The 13543-nt window shown below is 33.5% G+C and overlaps 1 protein-coding gene and 1 long non-coding RNA gene across 9 annotated transcripts in view; one reads left to right on the top strand and one right to left on the bottom strand.

Moving 5' to 3' along the window:
* Positions 1-12458, top strand: part of LOC138760969 (uncharacterized) — a 32930-nt gene extending 20472 nt beyond the window's left edge. Inside the window, exon 3 of the long non-coding RNA XR_011356004.1 lies at positions 10043-12458. This is a non-coding gene — a long non-coding RNA (uncharacterized lncRNA). The remainder of the gene's footprint in view (positions 1-10042) is intronic.
* kiz (kizuna centrosomal protein) overlaps positions 1-13543 on the bottom strand; it is a 233821-nt gene that overhangs the window by 161255 nt on the left and 59023 nt on the right. The window lies entirely within an intron of this gene.

The following is a 13543-nucleotide window of genomic DNA, read 5'->3' as shown; positions in this document are numbered from 1 at the left end:
AAAACTAGTTACTGATAGTAATGTGAGATTCGGAACCCCTGGGGGACAACGTGTTCCGAAATTTGGATTTTTCCAGATTTCAGAACAAAAGCCAGTTGCCCCAGATTTAAGCCCTAATCATCCCCTTCCAGTCGCGCAAGCGTCTCTCTCCCCTTCACCCACCCACGTCACGCTGCCGTATCTTCCCCACCCACACGAGTCACACTGCTGTCTCTCTCTCCTGCCCCCCCCACCTGACCGAATTGCACTGCCGTCTTTCTCCCCCTCTGCCCGCCTGAGTTGCGCTGCTATCTCCCTCTCTCCCCTGTACCAGCACCAGGAAAAAAATGTGGGTTTTTAGAGCTTTCTGGATTTTAGATATCCGGATAAAGGATTGAGTGTGTGTGTGTGTGTGTGTGTGTGTGTGTGTGTGTGTGTGTGTGTGTGTGTGTGTATGTGTACTATATTAAAAAAACTACCTACTCTAATAAAAAGAAAAAAACACTAACAAAATCAGTCGGGCAGCTTATTCTGAGAGTTGCATATATTTGGTAGTTTTTGGCTCCTACTGTCAATTAAAAAAGCAAAGCTAAGACTACATCGCATCTGATAGAGTAAATACATCTAATCACATTTGAAACATATACATCATATGAAAATGACATAAAAGGTCACCATGTATCTTCAAATTTATTTCTTTTTCAATCATTTAATTTAACATATGTTAACAATACATGAAAATAGAACACAGATTTGAATAGTAGAAACAAAAATATCAATATACTGTATTGCAATTCATAATAAAACATATATTTAACAATGTTATCCTTTTCTCAATTTATTAAAACCCCATCTAACCTACCAAAATAAACAAAAAAAAAAGGCTGAGCAGCATGAACTGAGAGTTCACTACAATAGATCAATACAAACTATTTATCCGTTCCTTGCTAATTAAAAAAAACAACAGAAATCCAAAAGAATTTGGAAGGTAAAGTCAAAATACAAATTAAATCATACAAAAATAGTTTATATAGACTTTTTATAGACTTCAGTTCTGCCTTTAACGCCATCAACCTGGTTATAAAAGTTAGGGTTTTCCAAATCTATTTGTTTCTGCATTAAGGACTTTCTTTTTTTAAAACTTTATTTAAGATTTTCAAAATACATAAGAAGTAATAAATAAAAATAATAACAAAATATAAACTTTATTTAAGATTTTCAAAATACATAAGAAATAATAAATAAAAATAAAAACAAAAATAAACTTAAAAAAAACAAACCCACCCCTGCAAGGGGAGCAAAAAAGATCAATTAATTACATAAATAGACTGTGTGATCTCACAAACTTATAATAAAAATATTTAAGATATTTCTAAACCCATACATTCCAAATAGGGTGACTTCATCTGAACAAAATAAAATAATTATGCAGATTATATGTTATTTTCTCCATATAAATGCAAGATCTCAATTCATTATGTCAACGGGCTATATTTACTTCTACATTATCTATCCAAGTAATCGCAATACATTTCTGTGCTACCGCCAATGCTAAACGAATAAAAGCTATCTGAAACTTGTCCAACTCCAAACCAGTCAAAGATATGGTATAACCCAGCCAAAAAATTTCTGGGTCTAATGGCAACTTAATCTAAAATAATGTCTTTTTCAATTGATTCCACGTTCACTTCCAAAAGTACTTTTTTAGGGGAATATGACGGTAAGGAAATTTTTGTGGAAAGGGAAGTTAGCTAGAGTAGGATTACAGAAATTGACTTGGAAATATGCCTTAGGAGGACTTCAATGCCTCATTTTCAAAATTATTATGAGGCTGCACAATTAAAATTTGTTAATAGGATGTTAGATATTACACAACCTCCTAGTTGAGCTAAAATCGTATTAGCTTGTATTTCTGCGTTTCAAGTTCATCAATTTATATTTAATGGAATTCTTGTTTATTACTGGATTAAGGACTTTCTAACGAACCACCCCCAGGCTGTTAAAATTGGCACTCCTCTCTCCTCTACCATTTTACTCAGTACCGGCTCCCCACAAGGGTGTGTATTGAGCCCCATCCTCTACTCTCTTTACACTCATGATTGTGCCTCCACATATTCTACCAACACTATCAAGTTTGCAGATGACACAACTGTGGTTGGACTTGTTTCAATAGGAGATGAGGCAGTCTACAGGGGTGAAGTCCAAAGACTGACAGCGTGGCGTTCAAAGAACAACCTCATCTTGAACTCTTCAAAAACAAAAGAACTTACAATAGACTTCGGAGGAATAGTATATAGTACAGATCCATTATACATCAACGGGGACTGTGTGGGAAGGGTCACTGCTTTCAGGTTTCTGGGGACGCACTTTGCTGAAGATCTCTCTTGGACTACCAATACAATCACAGTAATTAAAAAGGCACAGCACTGAATTCATGCCCTGAGGATTCTTAAGAAGGTCAAGCTGCAGGAGAAACTGCTGGGGTCCTTTTATCGAGGTCCACGCTCCTGTCGCTGGGATCCAGAGGTCCCCGCTGCAGGGTGTTTTTACTCCAACCATGGTGTCTACAGATTTTATTTTTTACAGGAAATTGAGGTTTATATAAATCAGTATAGAAATCTGAAATGCCTTATTAATTTCATCATGATCATATACAAATATTTCTATCTCCTTTGTGAATCTTAGGAATCTGTCTTTTGGCCATAGCTGCCTTTAATTGTCCAGCTAATAATTTACCTGATTTATCTCCATGTATATAAAAATGACTTTTTGATTTAAACAATTGTCTCTTTATAGGATATGTTGATAATAAATTATATTGCATTTGGAGTTCTCAATAAAGCATCCTCTATTGTCAAAGACCCCTACCACCCAGGCCATGCCCTCTTCACTCTGCTACCATTATAAAAAAAAGGTACAGGAACCTAAAGACAAGCACTAATTTTTGTGCACTTTTTTAAAAAATGTATTGTAAAAATTGATTATATGAACATTTGCACTATGATGCTACCATAAAACATCAAATTTTGTGACTTGTTCATGACAATAATTTCTGATTCTGAAATCTTGGTTATACTTAGCTATAAGGCAGGTTACATTGCAAAATGAGGTAATTTAGATGAAAAATTACAGCTAATACCTTTCTATTTCTTTAAAAGACTGTGTAAATTTGTATTTAAAAAAAAATAAATCTATTGGCCTCTTGGTATTCCTGTTGATGGAGACACAATCAAGATTATAGAATAATAATTTAAAATGTAAAAAGAACTGCAGAATACAAAAATTCTATTCTGAATGATTTAACTTATTGAAGAAGAACCTTAAAACTAATTTTTATGTGCTAAATGTATAATACCATAATTTGATATACAGTGCCCTCCATAATGTTTAGGACAAAGACACTTTTTCCTTTATTTGCCCCTGTGCCCCACAATTTAAAATTTGTAATCAAACAATTCACATGTTTAAAGTGCACATTCCAGATTTTATTCAAAGTTATGTGTTTACATTTTGCTTTGACCATGTAGAAATTACAGCACTTTTTATACATAGTCCACATTTCAGGGCAACATAATATTTGGGATATTTGGCTTCACAAGGGTTTGTGAGAACTCAGGTCTGTTTAATTGCTTTATTGGTTAAAGTATAAGAGAGCTAGGCTTGCTTCAAAGCTTTTATCACTTTTGGAGTCTGTAGTTGCCATTTTTTCTTCATTAGGACCAGAGTTGTGACAATGAAAGTTAAAGAAGTCTTTATGAAGCTATAAAACAAGAATAATACAGTAAGAGACAGTACCCAAACTTTAAAATTAACAAAATCAACTGCTTGGAACATCATTAAGAAGAAAGAGGGTACTGTTAAGCTCAGTGATCTCAAAGGGACTGGTTTTTCAAGGAAGACTCCCACTGCTAATGGCAAAAGAATTCTCATCATACTGAAATAAAATCCCAAATATATGTCCAACACATCAGAAACACTCTGCTGGAGACAGGTGTGGATGTCAATGACTACTGTCCTCAAGACTTCATGAACAGAAATAAAGGCTACACTCCAAAATGCAAACAACTTGTTAGCCACAGAAAGGATGTCCAGATTACAGTTTTCCAAGCATTTAAAAGAGCCTGCAGAATTATGGAAAAAGGTCTTGTGGACAAATGAGACCAAGATTTACCTGTATCAGGTTGATGGTAAGATCAAAGTGTGGAGGCGTAAAGGATCCAAAGCATACCTTTGCTATGGTTTTTATCTTTCAGCATAGCCTCTATATTTCTATTCATGAAGTCTTCTGAGGACAGTTGGCATTGACACATCCACACATGCCTCCTGAAGAATGTTTCTGATCTGTTGGACGTACATTTGGGGATTATTCTTCAATATGATGAGAGTTCTTCTGTCATCAGCAGTGGGGACCTCCCTTGGAATATCAGCCTCTTTGTGATTAATGGCAACTACATACTCCAAAGGTGATCAAAAGCTTCGAAACAAGCCTAGCTCTCTTATACCTGCGCCAATTAAACAAATAAACATACCTGACTACTCACAAACACCTGTGAAGCCAAATGTCCCAAATTATGGTGCCCTGAAATAAGGAGTCTACGTATATAAAAAAATACTGTAATTTCTACATGTGCAAACAAATAACCTTTTTTGAATACTATATTTAAAATGTTAAATATACAATACAAATTAAACGACCCCTTCCCCTACCCCCCATAGCCCACCCTCCTCCAACTCACCACAAAAAAATCTAAAGAAAGAAGGGAGATTTAAATCATCAAAAACACAATAAACTGCATGGATCAAAGCAACACCACCACAATGAGCACCAGGGACCTCAACATTTTAACCCCATAGAATCCAAATAAGGGCTCAACACTTCAAAAAAAAATGATCGCGTAAATTATATGTTATTTTTCCAATGGAATACATGACCTCAATTCCAAATGCCATCTTTGCAATCCCAATTCAATCTCATTTTTCCAAGTAATGGCTATGCATTTATTGCCATCCTTAAAAACACAATTGATATTTAGTCAACCTCAAAGTCAAACTCAACATTTTAACATTGCCCTAATAAAAATGTTGGATCCATTGGCAATTGAATCTTTAAATCTCTCTCTAAAAATTCCTTAAGTCATATCCAAAAAAAATTAACCTTATCACATAGCCAAGTCAAATGTTAAAAAGAACCTACTTTTTAAAAATATCGAAAACATAAATCTAAAGAAATTAAATTACATTTTTTTAAATTTCAGAGGAGTTAAATACAATTAATATAAAAAATATAACGGACTAACCTATATCAAACATTAATAGTCTTAGTCATACTATTCTTACATATAGATCTCCAATCATCTTGATAAATTGTTATTCCCAAATCCTTTTCCCATTTCAATTTATGAATATCTAATTTAGGCATCTTGCTTTGCAATAATTTATACATTTCATATATACATATATATATATTTTACACCACCTTCCATAAGCAAAATTTCAAAATTTGATTGTCTTGATAATCTTAAAGTGTGTCCAAAATTATCCAATAATAAAGATTTAACTTGATAATAACCAAAATAAGTCTTATTTGGAACTTCATATTTTTCTTTCATTCTTTGAAAAGAAATAAAATACCCAGCTTCATAACAATCTTATACTGTTTTAATTCCTTTTTGATTCTATATTTTCAAAAACTGATTATTAAGAGTAAAAGGATGTTTATTCTGGAATAAAGGCGTCTTACCTGAAATTTTCCCCTGCATACTTGTCTCATCATTTATCCTATTCCATAATTCAATTAAATGTCTCAAAATTAGTTGATTATTATGAATAATTAATAACTTAGTATTCCATTTATAAATAAATTGTGTCATATTCTTCTTGCCAATATTAGTTAATTCAATATTAGCCTATATTGACTGATTATCCAAATCAAACATTCTATTATTAAACCTGAATTGAGCTGCTTCATAATAATTTTGAAAATTCTGGAGTTGTAAACCTCCTAATTTGTATTTCCAAGTTAATTTTTGTAATGATACCCTAACCATTTTACCTTTCCACAATAACTTCCTAATTATAAAATTCAAACCTTTTAAAAAATTTTGAGGAACTTTACAAGGAATAGATTGAAAAAAAAAACACAATTCTGGGAAAAGCATTCATCTTAATACAATTAACCCTACCTATTAATGTTATACGTAAATCTTTCCATCTATAAGCCATTTTTAATTTTATAAAATAAAGATAAATAATTTAATTTACATAAATGATCTAAATCATTATCAATTTTAATACCTAAATATTTAATTTGGCCTGACCATTTAAAATGAGCAATTTTCTTATATTGAGTATAATCACCAACAGTTAACACCAAAATCTCGCTTTTATCCCAATTAATCTTATAACCTGATATTTGTCCATATTGTTTCAATCTCTCATATAATAACCTTAATTAATTTTGTGGTTCTGTTAAATAAATCAGAACATAATCAGCAAATAAATTAATCTTAAATTCTTTCAGAATCAACTCTAATACCTTGAATATTACCATCCTGTTTTATCAGTTGTGCTAAAGGTTCAATAGCTAATAAAAACAATGCCAGGGACAAAGGGCATCCTTGTCTTGTAGATCTCTTTCATAAAAATGGCTATGATACTTGGACATTTGTCACCACTCTGGCAGAACGGTTTTTATATAAAGATTTAATCCAACTAATAAAGATTGGTCCAGACCTACATTTTTCCAATAATTTAAATTAAAAAATCTCCATTCTAAACGATCAAATGTCTTCCGGTATCTAACGATAAGACCATTGTAAGTTGGATTTCCTCTGAGAAATATTAATCAAACTAATTAATTCTGCAATATTATCTCCAGAATAATTATTCTTAATAAATCCAGCCTGATCTAAATGAATTAAACTTGGTAAATAGTTTGGTAACCTATTTGTTAAAACCATAGCTACAATTTTATAATCAACATTTAATAAGGAAATCAGTCTATAAGATTTAGTTTTTAATGAATCTTTATCTTTCTTAAGAATAACTGTAATAATTGCATTAGAAAAATAATCTGGTAAAGAATAAACTTATATCCATTTAAAGCGGCGTTAATAAATCCTGAATTTTTTAATAATTCCGATGTAAATCCATCTTCACCAGGAGACTTTCTATTCAGCATAGATTTAAGTGCATCAGTAACTTCCATAAATGTAAACAGAGAATCCAATTTTCAAGTATTCAAAAAAGGTAACTGAAGTTGAGCTTAAAAAATCATTTTCAAACTCAGATGTATACAATTTCATAAAAAACTCCATAAACCCTGATTTGTATCTTGATATTTATATGTACTCTTTGAATCTCTTCTAATAGCATTAATTGTTCTAGAAACCTGTTCTGTCTTTAATTGCCACGCCAATACTTTATGAGCTCTCTCCCCTAATTCATAATATTTTTGTCTAGTTCTTTATATTAATTTCTCTGTTTTATTAGTCTGTAATGAATTATAATACATTTTTTACTTATTAATTGTATCTTTTTAGTCTGTCGAATCATGTATATCTTTCTCTAAATTCTCCATCTCCTTTTCTAATTTGTCAACTTCTTAATTTTAGTTGAAAAGCTAATAATTTGACCTCTTAAATATGCTTTTAAAGCATTCCACAAAATAAATTTACTATCAACCGTATCTGTATTTATTTTCAAATATTGCAGTATTTGATCTCTTATAAAATTACAAAATTCAACATTTCTAAACAATGAAGAATTAAATCTCTATTTTTTCAGAACTTACAAATGATATTATCAAAAGAGAATGATCTGACAATATTCTACTCTTGTACTCAGCAATATATGTCCTTGCTATTGGGCTGATAATAAAAAAAATCTATTCTAGTAAAAGAATAAAATTATTAATCCTTTTCCATAAAATTCGATCTTCTCCAAATATCAACTAAATTCATTTCTTTCATTAATGATACAATTTGTTTTGCCATTTTAGTTCTGATCACTATTTTCAGAGATTTATCTAATGATCTAAACAACAATTAAAATCTCCACCAATCATTACATTTTCATATACTTGCACCAAATTAAAAAAGGAATCTTGAAAATTTTTTTCTCATCATCAACATTTGGTGCATAAATATTCATAAGAGTCCAAAATTCTGAATAAATTTGACTGTTTACAACAAGAAATCTACCAACTGAATCACTAATAACTGAATCTAACTTAAAAGACATCTTATTAACCAAAAGAAGGTATAACTTGACCAACCCAATCTCTTTTTAGCTTCTGATGTTCCCTCTCAGTCAAATGGGTCTCTTGTTAAAAAAAAAGCAATATCTACTTTCATGTTCTTTATATAACCCAAACCCCTCTTTCTCTTAATTGAGTTGTTGAGCCAGTTAACATTAAATGTCACAAAATTCATATTAGTCATCAATATATTTAATATCACAAACATCAAATTCCCACAGCCCCCTTCAAAATAAATACATCTCTTCAACAGAAAATAAAGATATCCCTAAAAATAAAGAAAAAGAACCCCAAAGAACAAAAAAGCTGACAGAGCACTACCTCCCTCCCCCCCCCCCACTCTATTTTATGGGAAGTGACCAATGCCACCAAGTGACCAATGACTTTGGAAGGAGAAATAAACAAAACCACCTCCCTCAAAAAAAACTTAAAAAACTGTAATCAACAATGTTTCAAGTTTGATAAACCGCCTCCAAGTCTCTATTATCTTGATCATCATCAATATCAATTTCAGTTAATTCATGACATTCCACCTTCTGTGAACCATTTTATTTTCTTTTGTTGAACCAAATTCACTTGTTGAAAAGATTGATCTTGAGTCTCCTTCTGTTTATTATCAGGAAATGAATTGGCAAACAAAAGAGCATTATCTTCATCAGTAAAGAATTGCAATGGAAATTCTCCATAAAAATCCTTGTGTGTAGCAGGATAATTAAAAATGAATTTATATCCATTTTCCTATAACACTGCTTTGGCAGGGTTAAATTCCTTATGACGTTTGATAATAGTTTGACTCAGATCTGCATTAAAAAGTACTCTATTATTTCTAACCAACAATGGGGTCTGATGCTTACTTGCATTTTGTACTACAACTGTCAGCAAACAAATAACCTTCAATAAAATCTGAAATGTGCATTTTAGGTACATGTGAATGGTTTGATTACAAATTTAAAACTGTGGAACACATAGGCAAGAGTGCCTTTGTCCCAAACATTATGGAGGGTACTCTATGTTGAACTGAGTTCAGTCTTTTGCCGCCAATGGAGTTAAATAAATAAAACCCATCTTGTGCACATTACTACGAGTTTAAGAGATTCGTCATTCCAAATTTCATTCAATAGTATTTTAATATCCTTAGTCATAAGTAACAAATTCTCTATGGATGGTTTTATACTATGAATTCATACTAACAGTGAAGTCGCTAACACAGACTGCAAAACTAAAATTGTTATTTAATATATAACTTCTTATACTGTTTGTCATAAACTTCAATTTAAAGGAAAGTTTTCTGGGATGAATCATTGGGTTAAGGTGACTTGTCTATCACCTGAGAGACCACACGAATTAATTTTGTCAAAGCTATCCATAAGATCATTGCTGTCTTTCAGATGGTTTGTTTAAAAAAGCCCATCTCAGATTCATGTTTAACTTTAAAATATTAAAAATAAACCCAAATAAATTCTGATTAATCTCTGTTGATGCACTGAAGTGAAAAAAAATAACCAGCTCCCCAACAACAAAGAGCATAGATTCTGTTTCTTTTCTGATAAGAGTCTTAAATATAAAACAGTTAACTGAGTAATAGTGTTCACTTGCTTCTGCAAAACTAACCCAGTTGACATACAAGGCAGGTAAAAAATGAAAAGTTAATTTCTTGGCTGAACGATTCCATCTCTAGCTGTGGGGCACAGTGGAAAGTCTTTCACGGAGAGTAGCGGTTGATTCTTCTATCAACCTACAACACACGTACTCTTCCGAGGAATGTATTAAATATGAAAATCATAACATGTTATCATCTCGTTCCAGCTTCAGCGTAGTCATCTTTTTGTAATGAATGCATCAGCCTAAGGGACAAGTGCTGCCAGCAATGCAACTTGCCTGCATAATACAGAGTTGGAGCCATTTTACTTATGCCATTATCCGCTAACTGAGGGTTTGTGCACACATTCATAAGTGACGACTCTTGGCAGTGTGCTCCAAGTTATTACAAGATATTACATCCATTTAATTCAAAAGAGCTTTGCTGTCTCTGTACATGGAATAATCTGTGGATTTCAACTGCATCATTTATTTGACAACACTACAAAAGATCAGCAGGCAGCAGTTGGCATAAATGCATGACTGATTTTACAGTTCATTATTTTTAATTGTGCTACAGAAGGCATCACATATAATTTCAATTTAAACAAACAAAATATTGCTATAATAATTGAGACAACTTTTGGTTAATTTAAAATTTTATTGCAACCTCCTTTGTTTATTGTTACTTTTAATACTTTATATTTTAATTTCACCTATTTTACAAGATGTCTTGCACATATGTGAATTATCTTATCATTAACCCTGTTACTCCAACTAAATAAATGCTATAAGAATACCAGAAGCAACATCTATTTTAAACTGATGCGTTTCTTGAATACATGTGCATCAATTAAGGAGAAAAAAAACTTGATTAGGAACCCAGAGGTGGGATGAAAATCCGTTACAGGGTATTTGTGGTACAATTGAGAATACCTTCATCAGTCTGAAGGTGGTGAGCTCAAGTCCCACTGCAGAACATCAGAAAAATTATCTCAAATACTATCATTCAGAATACCTTTATCACACTCGTGGTTTTAGTCACACGATGTAATGGACTTTATGTGATTCCTCTAATGGCCATACAATTTACAAATGTATACACCTCGTTAGAATGAATTGGATGAATCACAAATACTTCTCATTGAAGCAGCAATATTGTAGCCTGGAAAAAGTCAACATTTTGAATATAGAAAAACATCTGGTGCCAATTTATAACCAATCTATAAAATAAGAGATATCAAGATAAACTAAAGTCAGAAATCTTGAAAGTGTATGTTTATAGTAAAAGAACACGTCAATATATTGTTTAGGCTACCAATTCTCAACAGGGCCCCTCTCTCCCCTACTCTGGCGGCTACTACACATTTAAGTAAAAGCCTCGTTTTCTTTTCAACCATGTAACAGAAATACTTTTTTGAAAAATGTAGCCCGTAGGAGGTAAAAATGGAAGAAACCAAAACTTGACTGTTTCACAGGGAAGAGAGCCCATAAACCTTGAGCAGAATCTTAGGGGGCCAGAGAGTGGAGAATGGCTGTTTTCGGCCATTCAGGTCTCAGGCAGGCTTCATGCTTCTACTGATCCTCCTTTAATCCTTTATCAAATAATTTTATTAGCACATTCTTTTCTCATGTGCAGCTTTCTTCAACTGCATCTCTGCAATTTGACTAATCTACTCAATTTCTGCATTCTTATCCAGTGGCCCGTTGAAGGCTGAACTAGCCTGCCGGATTGCTCCTTTTTTTTGGATATATAAATTTCTATGTGACACAGTTAAGATATTGAGAAGTGGCTTGTGAAACTCAAATGGAGGGTTATTGGATGGTGAGCAGATAAGGAGTAACATAAAGTACAGGGCTGATAAGGGTTGAAAAGAGAATCACACCTTGAATTGGTTGAGGAGTTGGCATCTAAGAGATATCTAAGCATTATCTGAGGTCTTGGAAATTTAGGGGTCAGGTGATGATTAAAATCAAGCTAATCAATGAAAACTGAAGGAACCCTTAACCTCCCACTTACAAATTGCTTCAATACTTGAGAGCTGCACTACTTGCAGACTTCGTATTCCTAGAAAAGGTTATCAAAAAGTCACAATATTCCAATTGACATCACTGCACACACGCAAACATGTGCATGAGCCAGTACCAGCAGCAATGTTCCCCAACAGTCTTTGCTTGCCTAAAATTTGTCCTCTAAACTCAAAAGGTTTGGGTATCATTGCTCCAAACATGATCTCATTTCCTTCCGAATACATCACTAGATTTATGAATGATTATCAAAGAGCCCTGAATCCAGCAAAATTCAATGCAAAGAAATTTGTCCACCATCTCCTGTTCACAAACACCAGGACAAATACAATCTGGCTTCAACCTCCCCCAACCATCAAACCCATCCTCAAAAAGGCAAACAAAATCATAATGGACTCCTATCATCCTGGTTACAACCTCTTCTCACTGCTACCTTCAGGCAGAAGTTACAAAAGCTTGAAAACCAGCACCTATCAGTTCAAAAACAGTTTCTTTCCAACAGTTATCAGACTCTTGTCACTATTTTCTATCTTTTATATTTATTGCCTCTTTTTTATTCAATTTAGCAAACTGTGGTTGTTTTTGTCTCATCTCTTGTTTTAGAGAGTACCTGTTCAGCAAGGATGAATTTTGTACATATGCACATTGTACAATATTTATGACAATAAACATTATCATCAAACTCTCAAACATCATCAAATGATGCATAGTATCCTGAGCCATGCTATCAAATAACACCTATTGACCAACAACCTGCTTGTTATCGTGCATTAGTCCCCTTAGGAAAGTGCCCTGGGACCAACCATCTTTAGCTGCTTCAACAGTGGCCTTCCTTCCTTCTATCATATGGTTAGAATTGTGAATATTTATTGAAGCTTGCCCAACGTTCAATTACATTCACTCCCCATAAGATGGTTATAATATGAATGTTTGCATTACGATGCTGCCACAAAACACCGAATTTTATGACAATAAATTCTGATGTTGTTATATTGAAACGTCAATCTGTAGGGGGACACTGGCACAATCTTCCCTGAAATGCATACAGCAACATCAGAAGGATGCCTCATTTATGACTAAAAGTAATAAAAGGTAAAATGCCAACCTGAGATATATTATGTGCACCACATGAATTGGTGCCATACACAAAAGTACTGGAGAAACTCAGCAGGTCACACAGCATCCATAGGAAGTAAAGGGCAACCAACATTTCTGGTCTGGAACTTCAATAGGAAGAAGAAAAAAACTGCAAGCACCTGAATAAAAAAAGGTGAAGGGCGGAGAAGAGGGGGAGCAAGGAAGGGGAAGGGGACAAGGAACAGGCTAACAGGCAAGAGGTGGATACAGGTGGGAGTGTAGAAGACAAAGAAGCTGAGTAAGTGATACGAGAAGAAGGAAGAGGGCTAAAAAAGTCAAGCTCACTCAAAGGAGAAGGAAGGAACTGGAGGAAAGGAGGGATAGGGAAAGAGAGAGACATGGGGGGTGTTTAACGGAAATTGGAGGTCTGGTTGGAGACTGTAGATGGCCTTGGTTTGACAGTAAATGGGGACATTGACAGTCATGTCAGTGTGGGAAAGGTATGTAGAATTAAAATGATTAGCCACTGGGAGGATCCTGTTATTGCAGAGGACAGAGCGAAGGTGCCAAAAAAAATGATCTCCCAGTTTTCATCCAGTCTCCCCAACAGGAGCACCAGATGCA

The sequence above is a fragment of the Narcine bancroftii genome, chromosome 4 (genome assembly GCF_036971445.1).
Source record: "Narcine bancroftii isolate sNarBan1 chromosome 4, sNarBan1.hap1, whole genome shotgun sequence".
In the NCBI taxonomy this organism is placed as follows: Eukaryota; Metazoa; Chordata; class Chondrichthyes; order Torpediniformes; family Narcinidae; genus Narcine; species Narcine bancroftii.
The sequence above is the reverse complement of the archived record's forward strand: the minus strand, read 5'-3'. Positions and strand labels throughout refer to the sequence as shown.